A 23,218-nucleotide genomic window follows, 5' to 3' on the forward strand; every position below is an offset into this window, starting at 1 on the left:
TAAAAGGTTAAAGGTTGCACCCCACAGTTAGGCCACAAGCAACACGTAGGTCATCATAGGACTTCAGTTATTTCATTAGTATGTGTATTAGATAAGGCCGTGTTTCCAATAGTTGAATCTGCGTTGTGTCAATCAAATAAGAAGTAGGCCCATTCCATTCGTTTTGGCAGCCTCCCTCTCCAAGCGACGCCATTAAGCGCGCCCTCCTGTCTGTGCCCCATGGCCCTCCCAATTGTTACGCACATTGCCAGCAGCGTTCGCAGCCTCGCTGGGCTTCGTCACCTTGCTCAATTCATCACCTTGCATCACCCAAACGCCGCCATAAGCCATGAGGTGAGGCCCGAGAAAGGGGGCGGAGTGCCAGGAAGAAGGTGTGGCCACGTCAACACACCATCAGGGCGTGGCCGGTAAGCGATGCCCAGCCAACCAGGGCTGAGGTAGGATCGCCTGATAGGCATGGCTTTTGGGCTCACGGAGCGATCGCTGCTTGACTTATAAAAGGGAGAACACAAAGCCCTTTCACAGGACTAATGCGCTTGATTGGTTGTGACGGGACTTACCAGAGGACTCTTGTTGGAAGCGCGCTTGGTAAAATAACTCGTGGTTATATGCGCTTTGCGAAAGGACTTGCTCACTGGCGCCGATTTGAGAAGGCTTATTGGGAGAGCGCACATTTCACAGGACTGCAAAGAAGCGCGCTGATGAGAGAACTGTCCAGGACTACTGTGATTAAAGAGGGCTCGCTGGCGTTGGGAGTTAAAGGCAGGACATTGGAGAGAGGGGGCATTTAGCACGAGTGTGCACGTATTACATACGCCGCTAGGACACCAGCCTTCCCCACGTTATATAATTGTCCGTTCACGTTCCACTACACGCGAAGCGGCCTGCCGGGTTTCATCCATTGGACCGGAGCCTGGATCGGAGCCTGGACTGGAGCCGGGCTGGAGCCTGGACGCGTTGGTGACCATCAACCATCTACAATCCCCGTGTGAGTGTGTATGTGAGACGGGCCCGTTTGTCCTGGGGTATTAAGAATAAGACTGTTAAAGGCTGCCCTGTGTGCTTCTTCTTCCTCTTCCTATCCTGTACATTTCTTTAGTTTCCTCTTCTTTATTTGTACATAATTAATAAAACAATCTTTGTTATTCCTATTTCATGGGTTTCCTCTAATTCGGTCGCATCCGTCTTTTCTCTCATTGGGTAAACGTGGCACGATCGGAACCGCCATAATCGGGTTTAGTCCCTGTTAGCGGTCCGAATCGCGGCTCGCTTCGCTCGGTGTGTCCACTAACGCCGTGGTTCGGGCAGGAGTTATTTCCTTGCTTCACAGTCGGTGTTAGTAATTAGGTATTAGGACTAAGTCGACCAATAACCCTCCCTAATACCGACCGGAAGGAACGTATAACTTCCAGGACTTGGGTCGGCCAGATAAAAGGACAAGGGTATTAACCCCCCCTTGATAAGGGGAGAACCGACGGCCGAGATCCGCAACAATTGGTAGTCAGGAGTGGGGATTTGGAACCTGGGACTAAATTTTTTTTAGACCAAATTTTGGACACCAATTTTGCATATTGGCCGCAACAATTGGTGTTGGGGTGTGGGATTTGGGACCCGAACCAAAATGTTTTATATCTGGACAAAATTTGGTCAAAATTACGAGCGGCCGAAATTTTATATAACATCTAAATTTTGAATCGTGCCATGGATAGCCAAGGCGATCGGATGCCGGTGGGGGAAATAGAAGAAGAGTTAGAATTAACCCAGGACCCCAGGGAAGAACAATTGGGAGGAATGGAGGAGGAAAGTGAAGAAGGTGCGGCAGTGGGGGTTGTAGGCGCACAAAATGGCGGCACCTCGCACATGGCCACGGTAGCCGAGCCCGCGGTGCCAACGGACTGGGGCCTATATATGGCACAAATGAGGGCCTTTATGGTCAAGTCGGGTGAAGCCATGAAAATAGAGGGGGACAAATCAAGGGCAGAAATGAGAGAAATGAGAGACGGGTTAAGTAATTTGGAAAATAGAATGGGGGAGCAAGTGGGAAATCAAATTTGAGGATTGAGAAATGATATGGGAAGTCAAATTGGGGGGTTAGAAAGCAAATTGGGGGATTAGGAAGCAAATTGGGGGGATTAGAAAGCAAATTCGGGGGCCAATTTGGAGGACGTGGGTGGCCAGATGAAGGACGAGTTAACGGGATTGGAAAACAGAATGGCCGCCCAGGAGAACCAAATGGAAGGAGTGAAGAATGGGTTAACGGGGTTAGAAGACAAGATGGGGGGCCCATTGAGGGAAATGGGGGATCAATCCGCCCGGGAAATCAAACAAATGGGGGTTCAGATAGAGGAGGTCAAAATCGGGCTGGAAAGCAAATTGGACGCCCAAAATAACGAATTGGCACAAATGAGGGCGGCATCTAAGAAAGAAATGGGAGAGTTGGGGGAGGATGTAGGGCGCAGGGTGGGCGAAGAGGTCGCGGGGGTACGTAACGAGGTAAAGCGGGGTGAGGAGCATATGGAGAAGGAGGTGAGAAAGAGTACGGCTCGGTTACAGGGGGGTATAGAGGAGTTGACGCGGGAAGTAGAGAAGCTTACGGTGGGACAAAAGGAGTTAGGGGAACAAGTAAGTAAGAACACGGACGTGATAGGGGGGCTGAAAGCAGCACAAAGGGAAATAAAGAAGGAATTAATAGCGACAAAGAAGGAATGTCAGATGGTACACGAAGGACTGACAAAGAGGTTGGACGAGGTGGTAGAGACATTGGGGGCGAGAGAACGAGAAGTTAGGAAGCATATGGAGACGACCAAGGTGGCCTTAGAAGAAGAAATTGTGGGGGCGCACCGGGAGATAGAAGAGGTGAAACAAAAGTTAGAGGAAGTGGAAGAAGGGGTGAGTGAAATTAAAAAGAGACGAAGGGAGACTAAGAACGAAATAAAGGATGAGGTGATGGAATTGGTACAAGGTCTGTGCTCACATCGTGATGACGTACTTGCTAACCAAATAAAGAGTTTGCAGGTGGCGGAGGAGGAGCGAAGAGGAAGAAGCGCCGAGGTGAGAGGCGATATGATCGGAAATGTATTTGGTGTGAGGGGAGGTTCAGCGAGCTTGGGGGTTGGTATAGACCCGGGCGTTCGTGAGAGGCCAATGGTAAGGTATGCGACTGGTCCAGAGTGTGTAGAGAGAGAGAGTGTGCGCAGGGATGTCCGACCATGGGGAGTGTGAGAGGTGTTGGTGAGCCAGGGTGTGCGAGAATGGAGTGGTTAGCGAGTTGCGACGAGGCGACCCAAGCATCGACACCGACAGGGGTAGTCTTTAGAGGGACGGGGGACGCACGTGAGCCCCCTGGGTATAGTGTACTATGGGGGCCCGAACGGTTCGGCCCCGCGTTAATTCCGCAGGGAGCGACGCACGGGGTCCGGCCTTCGTGCGGCCATAAGGTTCCACTCGCGCCGTATGACGGCAAGAGTGATTTGAGGGCGTACCTGGCGCAGTTCGAACATGTGTGTAGGGGAAACAGTTGGAATCCGGACGAAGGTGGAGTACACTTTGTGGGGGCACTGCGTGGCGTGGTGGCGGAGGTTATGACAGCCTTACCACCGGGTGCTATCGCCTTACCAGAACTCTGCGCGGCCTTAATTCATCGATTCGGCGTTGAACAGCAGAGCGAGCTTGTTAAAGCTCAGCTCGCGGTGTGAAAACGGAAGCCCCAGGAGACCATCTGGGAGCTTGTATGTGACATTCGCCGCACAGTCGGGATCGCACACGCAGACATGGCGGCGGCCTCCCAGGAAAGCCTGGCTCTGGACCATTTCATCCAGGCCTTCCCGGACCCCGAGCTTCGGCAACAACTCGCCATGTGGCGCCCGCAGACTTTGAGCCAGGCGGCCGACGCTGCTGCCCGTTGGGAAGCAGCGAGGCCCCTGGCCCGGGGAAGCGAGCGCCATGCAGTGGCGGTGCGCCAGGTGGGGCCCGTGGCTGGTGGCGGCCCCCCGAGGGGGCCCGCCCCCGAAAGGGGCCCTGACCTCGAGAGCATGGTCCGAAGGCTGGTGGACCAGCGCCTGGCGGGACCTGGACCATGGCAGGTGGCTCCGGAGGTGGCCCCAGGTAGGCCACGGCCAAATGTCCCAATTAGGACCTTCAGGGGGGGCAATTTGGAATTTCGGAGGCAAGCAGTTTACCAGGTGAGGTGCTATAATTGTAATCGGCTGGGTCACCGTGCGTGAGAGTGTCGAGCTCCATGCCGGGACGGACTCAGGCAGCCGGAACCATCGACTCCGCCTCGTACGGGTCGGATTAGCCGACCTCAGACACCCCCCCGCCCCCCCCCCGCCAGGGCCCGGGAAACTATAGGTATATTGCTACGGTTTTGAGATGTGTACAGTAAGCTCAATAAAGGTAAAGGTTACCCCCCCCATAGATCGTCACACAAGCAACATGTAGCCTCATTTGTAGTATAGTTATGTCTTAGTATGTGTGAGAGTAGGCCCCTTCCAGTGTTAATCCTGCGTTGTGTAAAGACAGGCGAATTGGTCCTACTTCGGCAAACCATTCCACCTCTGTGGGAGCAATCCAGTTTGTTCAGCATTGGTTGTTCATTAGTCGAGCTAACACGAGGCAGGCCTAAAAAGGTGGGGGCGGCGTTGAGGTCAGGAGCGGCAGAGGCGATGACGGTAAGCATGAGCCGCCAATCAGGGCTCAGAGGTGGTGGCGTCAGAGGGCATGGTAAGAATGATCTCAGCATCATGATCTCTTCATCAATGATCTCTCTGACTCTCTTGAAAATCCTCTCTATCTCTTTGCTGACGACTCTACTCTCTGTCGCTCCATTCCTCATCCCTCAGATCGGCAGTCTGCAGCCTCCTCACTCTCTGCAGACCTGGACAAAATCACAGACTGGGCAAACAAATGGAACATGTCTTTCAATCCTGATAAATCACACTCTTACGATGTCTCTCCGAAAAGACCGACTGGAAAACCCTCCCATCCACTTTCTGAATAATCCTCTCCAAGAAGTTCTGTCACTCAATCTTTTGGGTCTCACTATTTGCCATGATCTTTCCTGGGAAAACCACATTTCAAATCTGGCCTCCAAAGCCAGTCGCCGACTGGGCATCCTCCGTCGTGTGAAATCCTTCTTTGGCACACCTGAGCTCCTCACCACATAAAAGGCTTTCATCCGCAGCTCTATGGAATACTGCTCTCCCCTCTGGTCTGGTGCTCCTGCCTCACACCTAGCCCGTCTTCACGCTGTTGAAACCAAAGCGTTCAGAATCATTGGAATCTCCCGCGATGAAGCTAACTCCAAGGGCCTTTCACTCACTCACCGCAGGCAGGTTGGTGGTCTTTCCGTCTTCTACAGACTCCTCTCTGCCCTTGCCCCCCCCCCCCAGCCCTCTCTGGGGTCTGTCCCCCAAATATTCCTACAGGTCGCACAAGACCTGCCTGCAACCCTCTTATGGTTAAACTGCCAAAATCAAGACTTTCTGCTCACCTTCACTCCTTCATTCCTCTTTTCTCCCGCCTCTGGAACAAACTCCCTCACTCTCTTCAATCCCACTCCACCCTCCACGTCTTTAAAACAGCTGTTCACCACCATCTCTTATCCTCCCCCATCCAAAACCTTGATCTTTTCTACCCCCGCTAATTTCGGTCCCCTTGTGTTTTATACCTCTTCCCCCCCCCCCCCCTCCCCTTCCCACGCCTCCTGCCCCCAAGCCCTCTCCCTCCCACACTTCTCCCTGCTCTCAAATGTGGTGGTTGTGTGCTTCCCCTTCTCTCCCCATCTTGTCTTCCGCTCCCTCTTTTTGTATATTTTGTTTGTCTGGTTGATTTGTTTGTGAAATAAATGTTAGCTCTTCCACGAGCCTCGATTCAGTATACAAAAAAAAAAAAAAAAAAAAAAGGCTGGTGAGTTCCAGAAGGCTCGCGGGGTGGGGCTATATAACCCGATGCGCAAAGCCCTCAACAGGACTTGAACAGGACTTGCCGGGGGAAGAGCACTTGCAGAGGAGAGGGAGAGGACTTGCATCACTCGCACTGTATGAACTTGACTATCACTAGAGATACGCGGGCGCAGCCAGGGCGTTTATCATGAACGTGCGCGTTTCAGCCAAGCGAGTGAACGAAGCTGCGTAACCGCCCTTCACCATAAACGCCGTCCCGCCTTTGCCATAAAAGCCCTGCCTGCCGTTCGCCCCGATATATCGCCCTTGCTTGAGAGACGCGCGGCGTGGCCTTGTCTTCGCCAATCACCATCTTCGCGGATGTGCCGGCGACTGTGGAGAGCTGAACGAGAACCACCCGTGGACACGCTGGGGAACACCTGACCATCTGCAATCCCTGTGCGAGTGTGTCAGACGGGCCCGTTGTCTTTGGGAATTAAGAATAAGACTGTATAAGGATTTCCCTGTGTCTCTTCGTCCTGAACTGTAAATACGTGTGGTAATAATCATTAAACCTATTTGTTCTTCCTTTCTTCTGATTTCGATCCTTCCCGTGATTTCTCCATTGACTAAGCATGGCACGAATGAGATCGCTTGAATCGGGCTCCATTAGTTATAATTGCGCGGATCACGTGTACGCAAACCGCTCGGCGTATTTCAACCTCACGTGGTTCATGCGAGGCTTGTTTCCTCACTTCGAGGGCACCGTGAGTACTTAGGTACAAGCGACAATTTGGTCCCGAAACCCTATTTTGCGCTGTCCGGAAGGGACGTAATAGGTCTCGGTTTGCCCCAGGTCAGTAACGACAAAGGGATTAATCCCCCCTTGATAAGGGGAGAAGGCCGGCGACAGAACCGCAACAATATATATATATATATATATATATATATATATATATATTTATTTATATATATATATATATATATATTGTTACGGATCTGGGACGACGGCGCTCCCCTTGCCAAGGGGGGTTAACCACTTGTCCTTTATACTGGCCGTCGCCGATCCTGAGGGTATGACATCACGCCCGGTCAGCGCTGGGTAGGGTATTAGGCCTATCCGTCCTATGACCTAAGTCCCAGCGCCTTCCGGGACGCAAGGAAATACCCCCCGCCTGTGCCGCAGTGTAATTGATTGATTGCGCCGAAGCGAGCGAACTGCGGCGCGGGCCGTTAACAATGACTAACCCGATTGCGGAGCTTTGGCCGAAATCGCACCACAGGAACTCAATTGGGAAATCACTAAAGCGATCGGACGAGGAGGAAACCAAATGGGTAAGAAATAACAGGATTTATTAATTATTTACACAAAACCCAAAGAAGAGGAAATCAAAGTAATATACAGGAAATGGAAGGAGCAGAAGGACACAGAGCAATTCTTACTTACACAGTCTTACTTAAACCACAGGACAAACGAACAGACTCACACAAATGGGGAATTGCAGGTAGGATTGGCTGGAGGGAAGAAGAAGGTGGGACCACAGGGCTGGAAGGATTAGGTTCAGGTCCATGCAAACGGCAGGGCTGGAGGTGAGCGGCCGCCGACTCCCGTACTTTGGTTCACACGGCGGCGTTGCTTTGCGGCAGCGCGTCAAAGCTGCGTGCGTGCAGGGGCTGGTTGAAGCAGCGTCGTCTCTCTCTCGTACCTCACTCCACAGAACTTGTCCAGCACACCTCCCTCAAAAACTCTGCCTCATGCGCTCTTAATGCGTGCTCCCTCACTCATCTGCTCCTTACGCATCTGCTCCCTTACGCATGTGCGGTGGGGGGCTGATGCAACCGGTTTTATAACCCCGCCCTCTTAAGCCATACCCACTCATTCTTGGTTGGTCGTAAGGGGTTTCTGGCTCCACCCTTTGATAACGATGGGCGGGCCACGCCCTTCTTCTCCGAGCTGGAGCACATGGTGAATGGCGGCGAATGCAGTTGGAGATGTAGGTTCTGGGGCCATCGAAAGGGGATCTATCTTATTTGATTTTGGTGCAACGTTAGATCGACTATTCGACACACAGCCTTATCTGAAACACAGACTAATGAAATAACTATAGAGAGGTTCTATGAACGGCTACGTGCTTGTACATGGACTAGCTAAGGTGCTCATTTCAATTAACAGACAATTAAGGGGGAAATGTACACAGGGGGTTATTTATAAGGAATGTTAATACTAAATTTGATGTGAAAGTTCTATAAACTGTAACACAGCACCCTCATTCCTCACGGGACGTCCCGGCCCGAAAACTTTAACTTAGTGTGACACTCAGGTGTAATTCCCTCTACAATTAATCTGACCCTGAGTGTGACCGTTTTAAAACACAAATAAATATGTCCCGCTATTACGTTGCACCCTACCTAACTGATTCACGCCCACATCTAACCAAATTGCGGATTTAATTCTCAAACTAAACATGAACGGTGGGGTGCATTATTTACAAGTGACATTATTTGATTATTTACAAAACTGCAACCCTGGACCTGTCATTTTTTTTTGGGGAAACAAAAAGAAAATCCTGTGGGAGGGAGGAGACAGCATGCACTGCATTGATGCACCAGCACCAATAAACACCAAAGCACCAATAAAGAGCACAGTCACGCACCATCCAGTGCTACATTGCACAATAATAAAACAACTGTTGGTCTCTTCTCTTGCTCTGCTGCTCTCTGCTGGCCGTTGTCTCTTCCTGATGTTGTCTCTTTCTTGCTGTTCTTGCTTGCGGCCTATTTGGTGGATAATAAAAACAAAAAGCACAACCGTGTCCATTTTATTTATGGCCCACAGGGGGCCAACTATGGGTGGTCCACCTGCATGGCTTGGTGCCACCTCACCGAGGTCCGCAAGCAAGACCTTTGCTCTGGCCAACCTGGCCGGTCCCAACAGAGGGCCATGCCACACAACGCGTGGTCCATAAGTGGTGCTCGGCCACAGTACTGTGGTCCATAAGTGGTGCGTGGATGCAGGCAGCTGGTTGCGGGGATTCGGGCACACAATGGCGGACTCCCGCACGCTCCCCCTCAGTGCCCAGAGAGCACGGTCCATGGGTGGGGAAGGAAGACAAAGCCGCAGAGTTAGCGAGGGGTAAGGTCACAAGGGTACACATCAATAAAGGTAACGCAAGGTGAGGTGCGCATGGGAGCGAGCTGAGAAAGTTTGTCCCTAACGTTCACCCCCCCCCCCCCCCCCTGTTATTGACACTACCCTTGCCCCTTACCCCGTATTTACACAACAATTTTCAAATTCGTCACTTACGTCACGTCTTCTCCATATCTCCCCTAATACCAAATTCGTCACAATCCCTCTAACCAAATTTGCCATCACCAATTCATCATCAATCCCTCTTAAGGAGGAAGAGATGGAACATCAAGCACAATGTCACCCCCACGTCATGATGCGTCTCAAAATCCAAAACATTTGCACAAAAATAAAACAACATGGCATGGTGTGGAGTTACGTGACCTCAGTTGAGTGGATGCAGATGGTGCGAGGAGATTCTTTAATCCTAACTATCCTCTAAATGACTTTAACACACTTTACACTACCCGGGGTTTTTCCCTGCAAAACCATTGGCCGTCTTACTCTATGTGGTTTTAAGAACCAAACTCCCATTGCACATACTGTGGTGCTCATTAATTTGGGGTCTCACTCACCTGATTCAACTCCCTGTGCCTTCGCACAATTTCAGGACTGGGTTGTGTGGCTCCCCTAACAGGTCTACTTACCTGTGCGCCTCCACCACTGAAGTTGCCACCCGAGCTTACCTAGCTCCTCACCCTACCTAGTACCTATCTACCTGGGGAAGGCCCTCCCTGGCACTTACCCCCTCGGTGCCCTCTCTGGCACTGGGCTACCTGGGTCCTTCCTCTGGATCCTCGGGCCCCATTGAACTCTACCGGCTCACAGAGCCCACCTGCGGCCTCACCTGGCCGACATCCTAACAGTGGCGGAGCGCTCAACCAACCACACCTCTAACAGGCCACACACCCAGCCATTTCCACGTCACTAATGCACCCATCCAAACACCATTCTTCCACATGCACCACAGATGCCAATATCCAACCACAATTTACCTTTACCCTCTACCTAACTCTTAAACTACCCTCCCCGGGTATTCGTGATGGGGTGCATCCTCCCCATCCACTGCCTTCGCACCAACCACTCCACTCCACAGTTTCCACCATACTCACTCCACACCATCCATTCCATACTCCATGTATTCCATACCATTCATTCAACCATTCTCCATACACCTGTTCACTCACTTGCACACCTGTGCTCACACACCTGGTGCTTCCTAGAGTACCTACATAAAGAGAGTAGCGACAACTTCCGCATTGACGCCATTTTGTTTCACTCGCCAGCGTGCGGTGCGAGCGCTTGCCGCACCGCCAGTGAACTAATATCTACATGGTCCAAACCTTGGCTATATGGCAAAGTCGTTTCCCCCCCCCCCCCCCCCCTTTATGCAACTTATTATTCTTTCTTTTTTTTTTTCTCTTTTTTTTTTCCTCCCTCTCTCTCTCCCCTCCCTCCCTCTCTCTCCCCCCCCCCCTCCCTCCCTCCCTCCCTCTCTCCCTCTCTCCCTCTCTCCCTCTCTCTCTCTCTCTCTCTCTCTCTCTCTCTCTCTGTGTGTGTGTGTGTGTGTGTGTATGTGTGTTTTTTTTATCGGAAAGACTTGTGCATTATTCATGAATCTTTGGTTTTAATGGTGATCAACAAAGTTCCAAAGTTCAAAATGTGGCATCATTTCTTGTTCTGCATTTGTACACTCTGGTGCTGGGTAATGGTACCAACAAATATCACTGCATTTGTCACTCCTCTTCAAAGGTGGTTGTCACTCCTCTTCAAATCACTAGCTCAGGAGAATATTGAAGTTGAACTTCTGATATGGAAGAGCTACATCAAGCTCAACAACGGCTTCAAGTTCAATAAATGGCACATGAATTACTGTAATACTGTAGCAAAAGACATCAGATTAGGAGGAAAACTGTTTTGATCATTGCTTTGCCTTTTTACTCTTTACTCAGAGTGAAGAGTGACTCTGCTTAGATTTACATTTTTTTTTGGCAGGTTTTCAATTTAGTTGTAATTGGTAATGTAAGTCAGCCTCGGCTGCAAAAGTTACAAAGACAAAAGCAATTTGAATATAAATATAAATAATTATAAGGAAATAATTATCGATGTCTGTCGACAAATTAATTTGTACTTAATTGTTGTCATACCAGTATGTTGATGAAACCTTGATTATTTTCTGTCATTTCATGACATGTCATGGACAAAAAGTATTATGCAATCATGGAACAAGTGCATTAGCAACAAGACAGTCTAGTGGGGGTTTCATAATATTGAAATAAGTATTTGCAAATAATAATTTGGTGGCTGGACATTCTGAGTTAAGGACGTCTTACCGTTACGCATGTTCAAAATGTAAAACCTTTGTCAGTTGTTTTGTAAATTGAAAATTGGCTGACCGTTTTGTTATTTATGGCCAACAAGGGCCGACTATTGTGGTCCACCTGTTGGGCATAGGTGCCACGTTACCGTGGTCCGTGAGCAAGGCCCTTGGCCCCTCCCAACAAAGGGGTCATGCCCCAAAACATTGGAGTCCATGGTGGTGCTCGGCCACAAACAAGTGGTCCATAAGGTGGTGCCCCAAGTTCGTTTGCTCGAGAAAAGTAAAATTCTTAGTCGAGGCAATGGTAAATCACATATTGTCATGGCCAAATCATTTTATGACTGAGGGTAATATGATTACAAATAGGGTTTTTGGAAATAATGTACTATTATATAGAGTATGTCTTATTGAGTTTTATAAGCAAAATGAAGAAAAAAAAAGATATTGTCTTCTTGGTAAATAATTAAATAATACAAATACACACATATACACATACACATATATGCACGCACACACACACACACACACACATATATGCACATGCACACACACACACACACACACACACACACACATACACATATACACACATATACACCCACACACATATACACATACACACACACACAGACATATATATATATATATATATATATATATATATATACACACACACACATATATGCACGCACACACACACACACATATATGCACGTGCACACACACACACACACACACACACACACACACACACACACACACACACACACACACACACACACACACACACACACACACACACATATATACACCCACACACATATACACATACACACACATATACACACACACACACACACCCCTGGAACTGTATGGAGATTCCGCTCTTGTTCTGCGAGGCTGCGTCATCGCGTTTTTTCATGACGTCATATGATTAAGCTCCTCCCTTTTCATGCAAACCGATACATACGCCAATATTAATACATGGGACCGATATCACCACTGCTTACCACGCACAAACACGATGACGAAGTTGGTTTCCATCCCACTCTGCTCACTTTGTTCTCCCATACTTTCCGTCTTTGTGGATTTGCAGGGAACCTATACATCTTGTACCCATTCTCCGATTTATTGCTGCATCCAAAGGCGCAACATCCCGTCATTTTGTCAGATTTTTTGATCATCAAACTTTCAGTACTAATTCGTTTTAAGCTGCGTACGGCATTGATTGATACGCGATCGCGTGTAAAACAAAATGGCACCTGGAGTCACGTGACCCTAAATTTCTGGTCCCCCTATGTCGCTACTCTCTTTATGTAGGTACTCTAGTGCTTCCTGCACCCTCCTTCCTCCCAAGCTGCTTCATTCAATACAATACAACGCACAATCACAATTATTCACTCATACACTGCTCCATACACTTTCACGCTCAATGCAACTCACAATCACCTCACACTTTTCACCATACACTGCTCCATACACTCCCAACACACACGGCATCATTCACGAGCATTGCCTCATTTGCTCAACACAAAGATTCTCACACACACAGCCATTCTCAAACCAATTCCTCATTTGCTCAACACAAAGAACTTCCATACGCAATGCCTCATTCAATAAACCACAAACACACTGCATCATCTGATCTACCTGGTGCCCTTCTAAAACTCGTGCTTCCCAGTCGCCCCTTATACTATTGCGCTCCCTCGTCATTATAATCCATCTAATCTATTCTACGTCCCCTACTACAGGTACCATGTCGCTACTTAACCCTACAGTTACCTATGGTCATTTCTAAGTCCCTATACATTTATCCAAACCCTTCCTCGGCGAGCTTGCACTGCCAAAACCCCATAACTAATGCTCATGTGCCCGGGTGGATGTGAGGGATGGTGGATTTGCCATCCCTCTACATCGGACATCTCTCATTATCAATTTTGCCATCCAATTTTCTGCAAATCAAAATTTGCCAATCACTGCCAATCATTTTTACCCATCAAATTTGCCAATCTTTACTGCCAATCATATTCCCTATTCCAAATTTCGAATCCAAAACACTATCATCTTCACAGTCCATTAAACGAGAGCCTCGGTGCATCGTTACATCATTAAAACTCGGCTTCGCAAAGCCGAGCAATGCATTCGGGTGGTTTGGTCGCCTGCAGGTTGAGTCCGTCCGGCATTCGGTTCAGGGGAGGCGGGTTGGTCGGGCCGAGATTCCACGCACCATCTTGGTGTGGAGGCTTTCGGTCTCTGGCCCGATGGCTCAATCTCGCGTGGCCAGAACGCTGCAACCACAAGGGAGCACCGCTCCGGTCCCTCCTACCTTCCCTCAAACCGGACCGGTCGCCTTGCCCGGCAAGGCCCGGACCCGACCGTGCGGGGCGGGGTCAGGCCCGGAGCATGCACGACGCTCTGAAGAGGAGCGACGCAGCACTGATCCCCGCCGGCTCCCGCAATACCCACGGCCCGGCACGGAACGAGGGCTCGCGTCAGCTAAACGTCGCCCTAAACACTGCCCCGGTCCACGTCGATGCCTTACTCGCATGCTCACATGCATACGCGACCCCTTTCACACTCACAAAACCCGGCGTCTCGGCACCTCCAGTGCATCCCACACACTCCGTCCATTCCACCACCGCACTCCCTGTAACACACCACACCTCTCGCGCGCCTTCTAGCGCACACTCATCGTTCGCACACTTCCTTAACACACCTCCTCGCGCCCACTCCTCGGTCACATCCTCTGTGACAACAATGGGTGTGCACTCTTCTGCACACCCGATCACACGCTTCGGTGCGCCCTCCCGCACACGCGCCACCACTAACTCAGGTGTACACTCTCGCACACGTTCCACCACCACCTCACTCTCCGTGTCACACTCCGTACACTCCGACGTGCATTCGCTCTCGCACTCGGGTATCACTCCCACACTTTGTAACACACTCCCTCTTCAACGCACACTTTTTCCTCACACGCATGCCATTTTCACTCACACCACGCACCACAGACCTCCCACAAATGCCCGGGTGCCATGTCGACCCCAATCGCGCGACAATTCTTTTCGCGCCAAACACTCTGCCGAAAAACCTTTTCGCACCATACACAGCCCGTCTCACCTTCGGGGTTCTTCTTCTTCGCTCCACACGCACCTGCAAATCTTTATAAGGATTAGCAAGTACGGCATCAGGATGTGAACACGGACTTTGCACATTATCCATCAATTTCTCCGACTCCTGGGCTACCTCCATCGTCTTTTCAATTTCGGTTTCCACTATAATTAATTCGTTAATTTCTTTCTCTTCGACGACCGCTGGTCCGAATAAAATTTTCTCTCCTACCTCGGTGGTCGCCGGCTTTTCCATACCCCGGGTCGCAATTTCTATCCCGGTCCACCCGGCTGTGCTTTGCTCATACTCGCTCAACCCGTGCTTCTCAACTCGCGTTACCTCATCGTGCACCGATGTGCCCCTCCTGCTCAACATGCGCCCCATGGTCTCCCCACATTTTTGTATGCGGTCACCCATTCTGTCCCCAACTTTACCGATTCGCTCCAATTTGCTTCCTAGCCCCCCGATTTGATTTCCCATGTCATGTCTCAATTACCCAAATTGACTTCCCAATTGCTCACCCTGAGCCCTCGTCTCGTCCCTCTGCAGGTTGAGGGATGCCTGCATTTGCGCCATAAATTGCTCCATGAGGGCTCGCATGTCACCGACCCCCATTGGTGCAGCGGGCGTGGCTGCCGCAGCCACGTGCGAGCCACTGCCATTTTGTGCGCCTGAAATCTCCGCTACCCAATGCGTATTGCGCTCCTCCTCCATGATTCCCACTGCCTCCCTGGAGTCCTGGGTCGACTCTACCTGCTCTTCGAACTCCCCTACCAGCATCCGGTCACCTTGATTATCCATGGCGTGACTTTAATTTGGATGTTAATAACAATTTCGGCCGCTCGTCATTTTGACCAAATTTTTGGATGTTTTTTTGAAAGAATTGGTTCGGGCCTCAAATTCCACTCCCCGACACCAATTGTTACGGATCTGGGACGACGGCGCTCCCATTGGAAAGGGGGGTTAACCCCTTGTCCTTTATACTGGCCGTCGCCGATCCTGAGGGTATAACGTCACGCCCGGTCAGCGCTGGGTAGGGTATTAGGCCTATCCGTCCTACGACCTAAGTACCAGCGCCTTCTGGGATGCAAGGAAATACCTCCTGCCCATGCCGCAGTGTAATTGATTGATTGCGCCGAGTGAGCGAACTGCGGCGCGGGCCGCTAACAATGACTAACCCGATTGCGGAGCTTTGGCCGAAATCGCACCACAGGAACTCAATTGGGAAATCACTAAAGCGATCGGACGAGGAGGAAACCAAACGGGTAAGAAATAACAGGATTTATTAATTATTTACACAAACCCAAAGAAGAAGAAGAAATCAAAGTAATATACAGGAAATGGAAGGAGCAGAAGGACACAGAGCAATTCTTACTTACACAGTCTTACTTAAACCCACAGGACAAACGAACAGACTCACACGAATGGGGAATTGCAGGTAGGATTGGCTGGAGGGAGAAGAAGGTGGGACCACAGGGCTGGAAGGATTAGGTTCAGGTCCGTGCAAACGGCAGGGCTGGAGGTGAGCGGCCGCCGACTCCCCGTACTCTGGTTCACACGGCGGCGTTGCTTCGCGGCAGCACGTCAAAGCTGCGCACGCGCATGGGGCTGGTTGAAGCAGCGTCGTCTCTCTCTCGTACCTCACTCCACAGAACTTGTCCAGCGCACCTCCCTCAAAAAGTCTGCCTCATGCGCTCTTAATGCGTGCTCCCTCACTCACCTGCTCCCTTACGCATTTGCTCCCTTACGCATCTGCGGTGGGGGCTGATGCAATGGGTTTTATAACCCCGCGCTCTTGAGCCATACCCACTCATTCTTGGTTGGTCGTAAGGGGTTTCTGGCTCCACCCTTTGATGACGATGGGCGGGCCACGCCCTTCTTCTCCGAGCTGGAGCACATGGTGAATGGCGGCGAATGCAGTTGGAGATGTAGGTTCTGGGGCCATCGAAAGGGGATCTATCTTATTTGATTTTGGTGCAACGTAAGATCGACTATTGGACACACAGCCTTATCTGAAACACAGACTAATGAAATAACTATAGAGAGGTTCTATGATTGGCTACGTGCTTGTACATGGACTAGCTAAGGTGCTCATTTCAATTAACAGCCAATTAAGGGGGAAATGTACACAGGGGGTTATTTATAAGGAATTTTAATATTCTGAGTAGTAAATTTGATGTGAAAGTTCTAAAAACTGTAACAATATATATATATATATATATATATATATATATATATATATATATACATATATATATGTGTGTGTGTGTGTGTGTGTGTGTGTGTGTGTGTTTGTCAATGGTTATTATATCCATGTGCGAGTTTCAGAATTTGGAATATGGAGCCTGTGTGCTTGTGTACGCACAAACACATGTGTGTGTGTGTGTGTGTGTGTGTGTGTGTGTGTGTGTGTGTGTGTGTGTGTGTGTGTGTGTGTGTGTGTGTGTGTGTGTGTGTGTGTGTGTGTGTGTGTGTGTGTGTGTGTGTGTGTGTGTGTGTCGTTGGTTGTTATCCCTATATGCAGGATTCAGAAGGTGGAACGGAGCCCTCCTTCAAGGACCAAGTTGTGAAGTTTTCTTATTCTGAAGTTCCAGGGAAGGGGGGTGGGGGGGAGGGGAAGGAGGTGGGATGCTTTGCATGTAATATTTTAGGACACAATTTCCACTTTTTAACCTTTTCACATTCTACTCGCACTTTCCCGGCCGTGCAGCGTGAAGTTGTATCTTTTTTTGCATGCCTTAAATGTATGAGCTAAAATGCTTTGAAAACTAGAAATACGATACATTTTCATGGGCTTGGTTCATCTTCCTTTTTGCTATCACTGTATGGACAATGTATGGTTCTGCATTATATAGAAAGAGTTATTATTTATGAGATTCCCATTTTGCGTGGAGCATTTAAAAAGTCCTTTAAAAACAAGAATTAAAGAGAAATACGAATTTTAAAAATTATTTTCAATATATTAGTAGATATAATAAATAAGCAAATATTTTATCATGAAGTATTTATACGTGAATTTTGAAAAAAAAAATGGTGATATTTATTGGACAATTCTGAGTAGGTTGTACATTCTGGGAATTTTTTCATTGCCCACGACTATCTTTGTGGATTTGGAGTGTTTTGTTTTGGGAACACTTTTGCTACATTGGAAACGACTTTGTGATGTAATTTACTGTATATTTCTCTTAGTTACAAACTCCTCACCTTCGTTTTTCCCTTTTTTAATGCAGTTGCATTAGTAAACATCGAAACAAGCTTCAGTCTGTCACAGCAGGGGGTCGAACACGTTTCAAAATGGACATGTCCGACTATTGCAAGCGAGCTACCGAGGTGGAATTTCAAATGAGCAATTTTTCAATCTTCTCCGGGTGCATTAACCAAAGCAATCTTCCCTCTACACGCTCTGCTGCCTCCTATTGCGGCTTTACTTGGCAAGGAAAGTGAGAAAACCACAGTGTTCGATCCACTGCCACAGTTGAATGCTTACCGATACTTCACCGTGTTTGCTTTACATGGGCTTGCACAAAGCCAAATTGTTTTTTTTTTTTACTTCTTCAGTTATGATGTGAAATTTGGTAAGTTACTTTGGCAGAGCAAATGCATATCCAAATTTATATGAGGTTGTGGTTTTGAATTGTGCTCTTACTTTCATGGTGGCACAACGCACACGGAACTAATGAATCTACCACACAGGGCTCTCAAAGACTTCAGACCTTCTTCTTTCTTTCTTTCTTTCTTTCTTTTTTTTTCTCTCTCTCTCTCTCTCTCTCTCTCTCTCTCTCTCTCTCTCTCTGTGTGTGTGTGTGTGCCTCTTTCCCACGATGTTTCTGCATGGTGCATGTGCTCTACCTGCAACCCTCTTAAACTCCCATAACACCGAAAATGAACCACCCAAAATCCAGAACCACTGCTCACCTCAACTCATTCGTTCCTCATTTTCCCACCTGTGCAATCAACTTCCACACTCGATTCAATCTCATCCTTCTCTCCAGGCCTTCAAGACAGCTGTTCACTACCATGTCAGATAATTTCCCATCCAAATCCATGATCTTTAAACCACCCTTTCTCCAGCCCCAATTTCCAGTATTCCCTTCCTCAGAGTTTGCTTCTCTTCTGTATCCATCTTGTTCACCCCCAGCATCGTCCCCTACAACTCATTCTTACCCACATCCATTTGAAGACCATAGAATTATAACCAGGCTAAGTCACATTTTAGTCATTTCGAGAAAAACGTGAAAAATATTTTGAAAAAACGTGAAAAACGTGAAGAACGGGGAAAAAAATATAAAATGTGACTTAGCCTGGTTATAATTCTATGGTCTTCATTTGTTTGTCCGTCTCCGTCTATTCCGTCCTTCAGCCCTGCCGTTGGTGTTTTCCCTCTCTTTCTGCTGGTCATTTTCTTATGTTGCATCCTGATCCATTCTGTGTTTCAGCTCTTCCACAAGTCTTCACTTTGTATACATAAGAAATAGTCTTGTGATATGATAAATTTTTAAGCAGTGTAGCCGCTTCAACATTTGGCTCTGGCCTTCCATCCGTCCCTAAAATAAAGAATAAGAACCGTTCTAACCCACCGTGTTTAATTATAATGGGCTCCAAAGTATAATTCAAGAGGATGCTAATGGGTCATTCTAAAGAAAAAGGGTTATTCTAAAGGGGACTTCTGAAGAATAATTCAAAAAGTTTCCAAAGGGTAATTCTAAAGGGTTATTCAGGATAATTCTAAAGGATTTAAAGGGTAATTCTAGTGGGTTATTAAGGATAATTCTAAAGGTTTCTAATGGGTTTAAAGGGTAATTTTAAAGGGTAATTTTAAAGGGTCATTCTAAAGGGTAATTTTAAAGGGTAATTCTAAAGTGTGGTTCTTGAGGGTTCTAAAGGGTTCTAAAGTATAATTCTAAAGCGTTTCGTTTGTTTCTAGACTTTACCTATTTCATATTAAAAATCCCAAACTGAACGGCTTCCTCGGACATGGGTTTTTTGGGGGGGTTTTTTTTACAATGCTAAGGCTAAAATAGAGCTATTAAAATTGAAATGCACACTGGATAATTAATAGTTATCATGAAGATTTAAACAAAATTGCTTAAAAGTAGAAAGTATTGTCAGGGGTAGTTGTCAACAGAAAACTTTTTGTTTCAAAGTTGACAGGCAATTGCAAAGGTAATTTTGTTTTTGTTTTCCCAGTTGCAAACAGCTTTGATCCATAAGTGAGAGTTAGTGACCACAGCTGCCATCATGGGTGAGGCATGATTGACAGTAAGTTAATTATTTTACTTTCACATTTAATGACATTATTAGCTCTTTATTCTGGCTCCTCTATTTTAGCTCTCCTGCCCCAATCTCTCTCTCCCCCCCCCCCCCACCCACCCATCTCTCTCTCCCCCCCCCACCCACCCATCTCCCCCCCCCCCCACCCATCTCTCTCCCCCCTCTCTATATGTAAGTTTTCTATCCTTTTTAAAAATGTTGAGCCTACTCTGTCACAGAGCGTCAGTGCCACCAAAGCAGCTTCCTGAGCAAGGGTAAAACTGGGTGGTTTGGCATTGCCATCCCAGTAGTATATTGGGCAGGAATTTGACCACGATGCTGGTGATAGCTCACTTACTCTTAGAGAAGGACACAGTGGGGATATTTAATATCCGCCAACTGATGTCATAGATGCGATGCCCAGTTTAACATCCATCTGAGGGACGGGCATGCAATTTATTATTCACCCTGTCTGTGAAACACTGGGATAACGGTTTATAGCTGGGTTGAGATTCTAACCCAGGCTAGACAGCTTAGAGCGAGTGTGCGCACCTCTCGGCCTCGGCTTTCGTGGTTCATCAGCTCGAGGCCCTTCAATCTTCTGGAAGAAGCTAAATGGAGTCTTTCGCACTGCTTTCTTCTTTTTTCAGGAAGCATTGCTTTGTAGCCACTGGAAACATTTTCCAATTATCTCTTGAACTAGTAGTTCACTTGTCCCTTCGCTTTACTCATTCTAATCCTCCTGTTATGTTAATCGTTCTTTTCATTTGATTTTTCCTTCTTAACTCCGGGGATTTCCCCATGGAAAACTCAGCAGCGGTTGCCACACCCACTGCTTGCGTTGCACCAAACTTGTCCCACAGCTTCATAATTTTCGTTGCACTCAATTAAGTTACACTTTCAGCACATTCCATAATATTTTCTTCACTCAATATAATTGTCCAAACAGTAGAAAAAGTTATGTTTAATGCTTTGGCATTTTCACATTTTCTTGTGGAAATATGGAGATGGGAGGTAACAGATCCTTGCTTATTCCAAAGTAAATATGCTTAGTTATAAAACTCGCTAGTTTCTTAAAATTTTCAAATTTCATTCCAGATGTCGACACTTAATTAGTCCACGAGCTCCGATCCTCGAATACGAAGACAGATTTTGATTATATACTTTAATTAGTCCGTGAGAGGCCATCATGGAAAATCGCATCATATGATGCATAACATAGTTCCAAGCTCCTAATTTGCAAACTAAGCACCTACAAAAGTGATGTATACAGTGATTCGTCGGTATGGAAATCAGGCATTTAATGATATCAAATGCCTTGACTTAAATGCCTAGGAAAGAGGAAGATAATTATGGACACTGCATCCAAAACGTCCCTCAGAGTGAGCTAGGTCATCTGGCTATGCAGAAGCTCAAAGGTCTTCAGACAAATATAATTACTGCCCACACCAGACATATGCTCTGAGGGAAGAGGGACGATTGAGCGCTCATAAAACCGATTTAACCCACCAAAGTCTGGTCTGAAGTCCAGAAACCTCAGAGTATAGTTTCGAGTATAGTATAGTTTCAGATTGTTGTTCCAGACAGAAATATTCTGCAACAAGGTGAAGATATTTTCCTGAAGTCATCTTCATTATTTCAGGAGTGCTCATTCTAAGGGGTGATTGGAAGGCTACAAATATGACTGCGCTGGTGTTTGTGCCTCAAGATGACTGCCTCAAGTGAGCCTCGGGTGGATCTCTGTGACTACCAGGAAATTACTGGTTGGCTGGTGGAGAAGAGTACCACTTCACTGCTAGAAAGACAGTTGATGGCTGGGAAAGACCACTGGCACAGGGGAAATAGCCAGGTGATCTTGTGACAGGTTGGCTACCTATAGATCTACTCAACCAATTGCTCGAAGTCCTGAAATTAATCATACCCCTGGGTCCATGCGAGAGTGGGGGCAGAAGATTGAACCAAGTGGACTGACTTTAAGGCAACGACCTCCAGAATCGAACAATAGACGGAGGAGTAATTCTGCAACATCCAGTGCTACCTGTCAAATATGTGGAAAAACAAGGTTTAAAAAAGTCAAGTTACATCAGACAAAACCTAAGTGTGGAATGGGTGTGTCGCAGCCATGTCCTCCTCATGGAGGCAGACGTAAGACGAACCAGTCGACATGCCCACCTCAAGAGGCAAGAGGCCAGGATAAACCCCCACAGTGCTTCTAAGTCGACAGGCAATAGCTTTCACCACCCAATAAAGACCAAAGAAGAAGCCCACCTCAGTTGTTTTTTTTGTATACAAGATCGAGGCTCGTGAAAGAGCTAACATTAATCACACAAAAAGTCAAACCGACACATAAAACACAAAATAAGGGGAATGGTAGACAATATGGGGAGAGAGGGGGGAGGACACAAACACAACATTTGAGAGCAGGGACACCGAGAGAACTGTGGGAGGGAGAGGGCTTGAGGGGAGGTGGGAGATGTATAAAACATATGGACACTGCAAGGACTTCCAGGAAAGAAGTTGGAATTTCAAAAAAGTGTATCTGGGGTGAATTAGCAGGGGTAGAAAAGATCAAGGTTTTGGATGGGGGAAGATAAGAGATGGTGGTGAACAGCTGTTTTAAAGACCTGGAGGGAGGAGTGGGATTTAAGGGAGTGGGGGAGTTTGTTCCAGATACGGGACAAAAGGGGAATGAAAGAGTGAAGGTGAGCAGAGAGCCTAGATTTTGGCCGTTTAACCATAAGAGGGTTTCTGGCAGATCTTGTGCGACCTGTAGGAATATTTGGGGGACAGATCACAGAGAGAGAGAGGGGGGGAGCAAGGCCGGAGAGGAGTCGGTAGAAGACAGAAAGACCACCAACCTGCCTGCAGTGAGTGAGTGAAAGGCCCTCGGAGTTAGCTTCATCGCAGGAGATTCCAATGATTCTGAAAGCTTTGGTTTCAACAGCGTGAAGCCGAGCTAGGTGTGAGGCAGGAGCACCGGCCCAGAAGGGGGAACAGTACTCCATTGACCTGCGGATGAAAGCTATGTGGTGAGGAGCTCAGGTGTGCCAAGGAAGGCCTTTGCACGACGGATGATGCCCAGTCGGCGACTGGCTTTGCAGGCTAGCTTGGAAATGTGGTTTTCCCAAGAAAGATCATGGCAGATAGTGAGACCCAAAAGCTTGAGCGACAGAACTTCTTCGAGAGGATTGTTGAGAAAGTAGATGGGAGGGTTTTCCAGTCAGTCTTTTCGGAGAGACATAGTAAGAGTGTGAGATTTGTCAGGATTGAAAGACATGTTCCACTTGTTTGACCAGTCTGTGATTTTGTCCAGGTCTGCAGAGAGTGAGGAGGCTGCAGACTGCCGATCTGAGGGATGAGGAATGGAGCGGCAGAGATTGGAGTCTTCACAAAAGAGATAGAGAGGATTTTCCAGAGAGTCAGAGAGATCATTGATGAAGACCAGAAATAGCACAGGGCCCAGAACACTACCTTGGGGAACTCCAGCCAGAACAGGAAGGGGGAGATGAGAGAAATCCATTCAGGGCC

Source organism: Myxine glutinosa, chromosome 7 (assembly GCF_964187855.1).
Source record: "Myxine glutinosa chromosome 7, kmMyxGlut1.1, whole genome shotgun sequence".
Lineage (NCBI taxonomy): Eukaryota > Metazoa > Chordata > Myxini > Myxiniformes > Myxinidae > Myxine > Myxine glutinosa.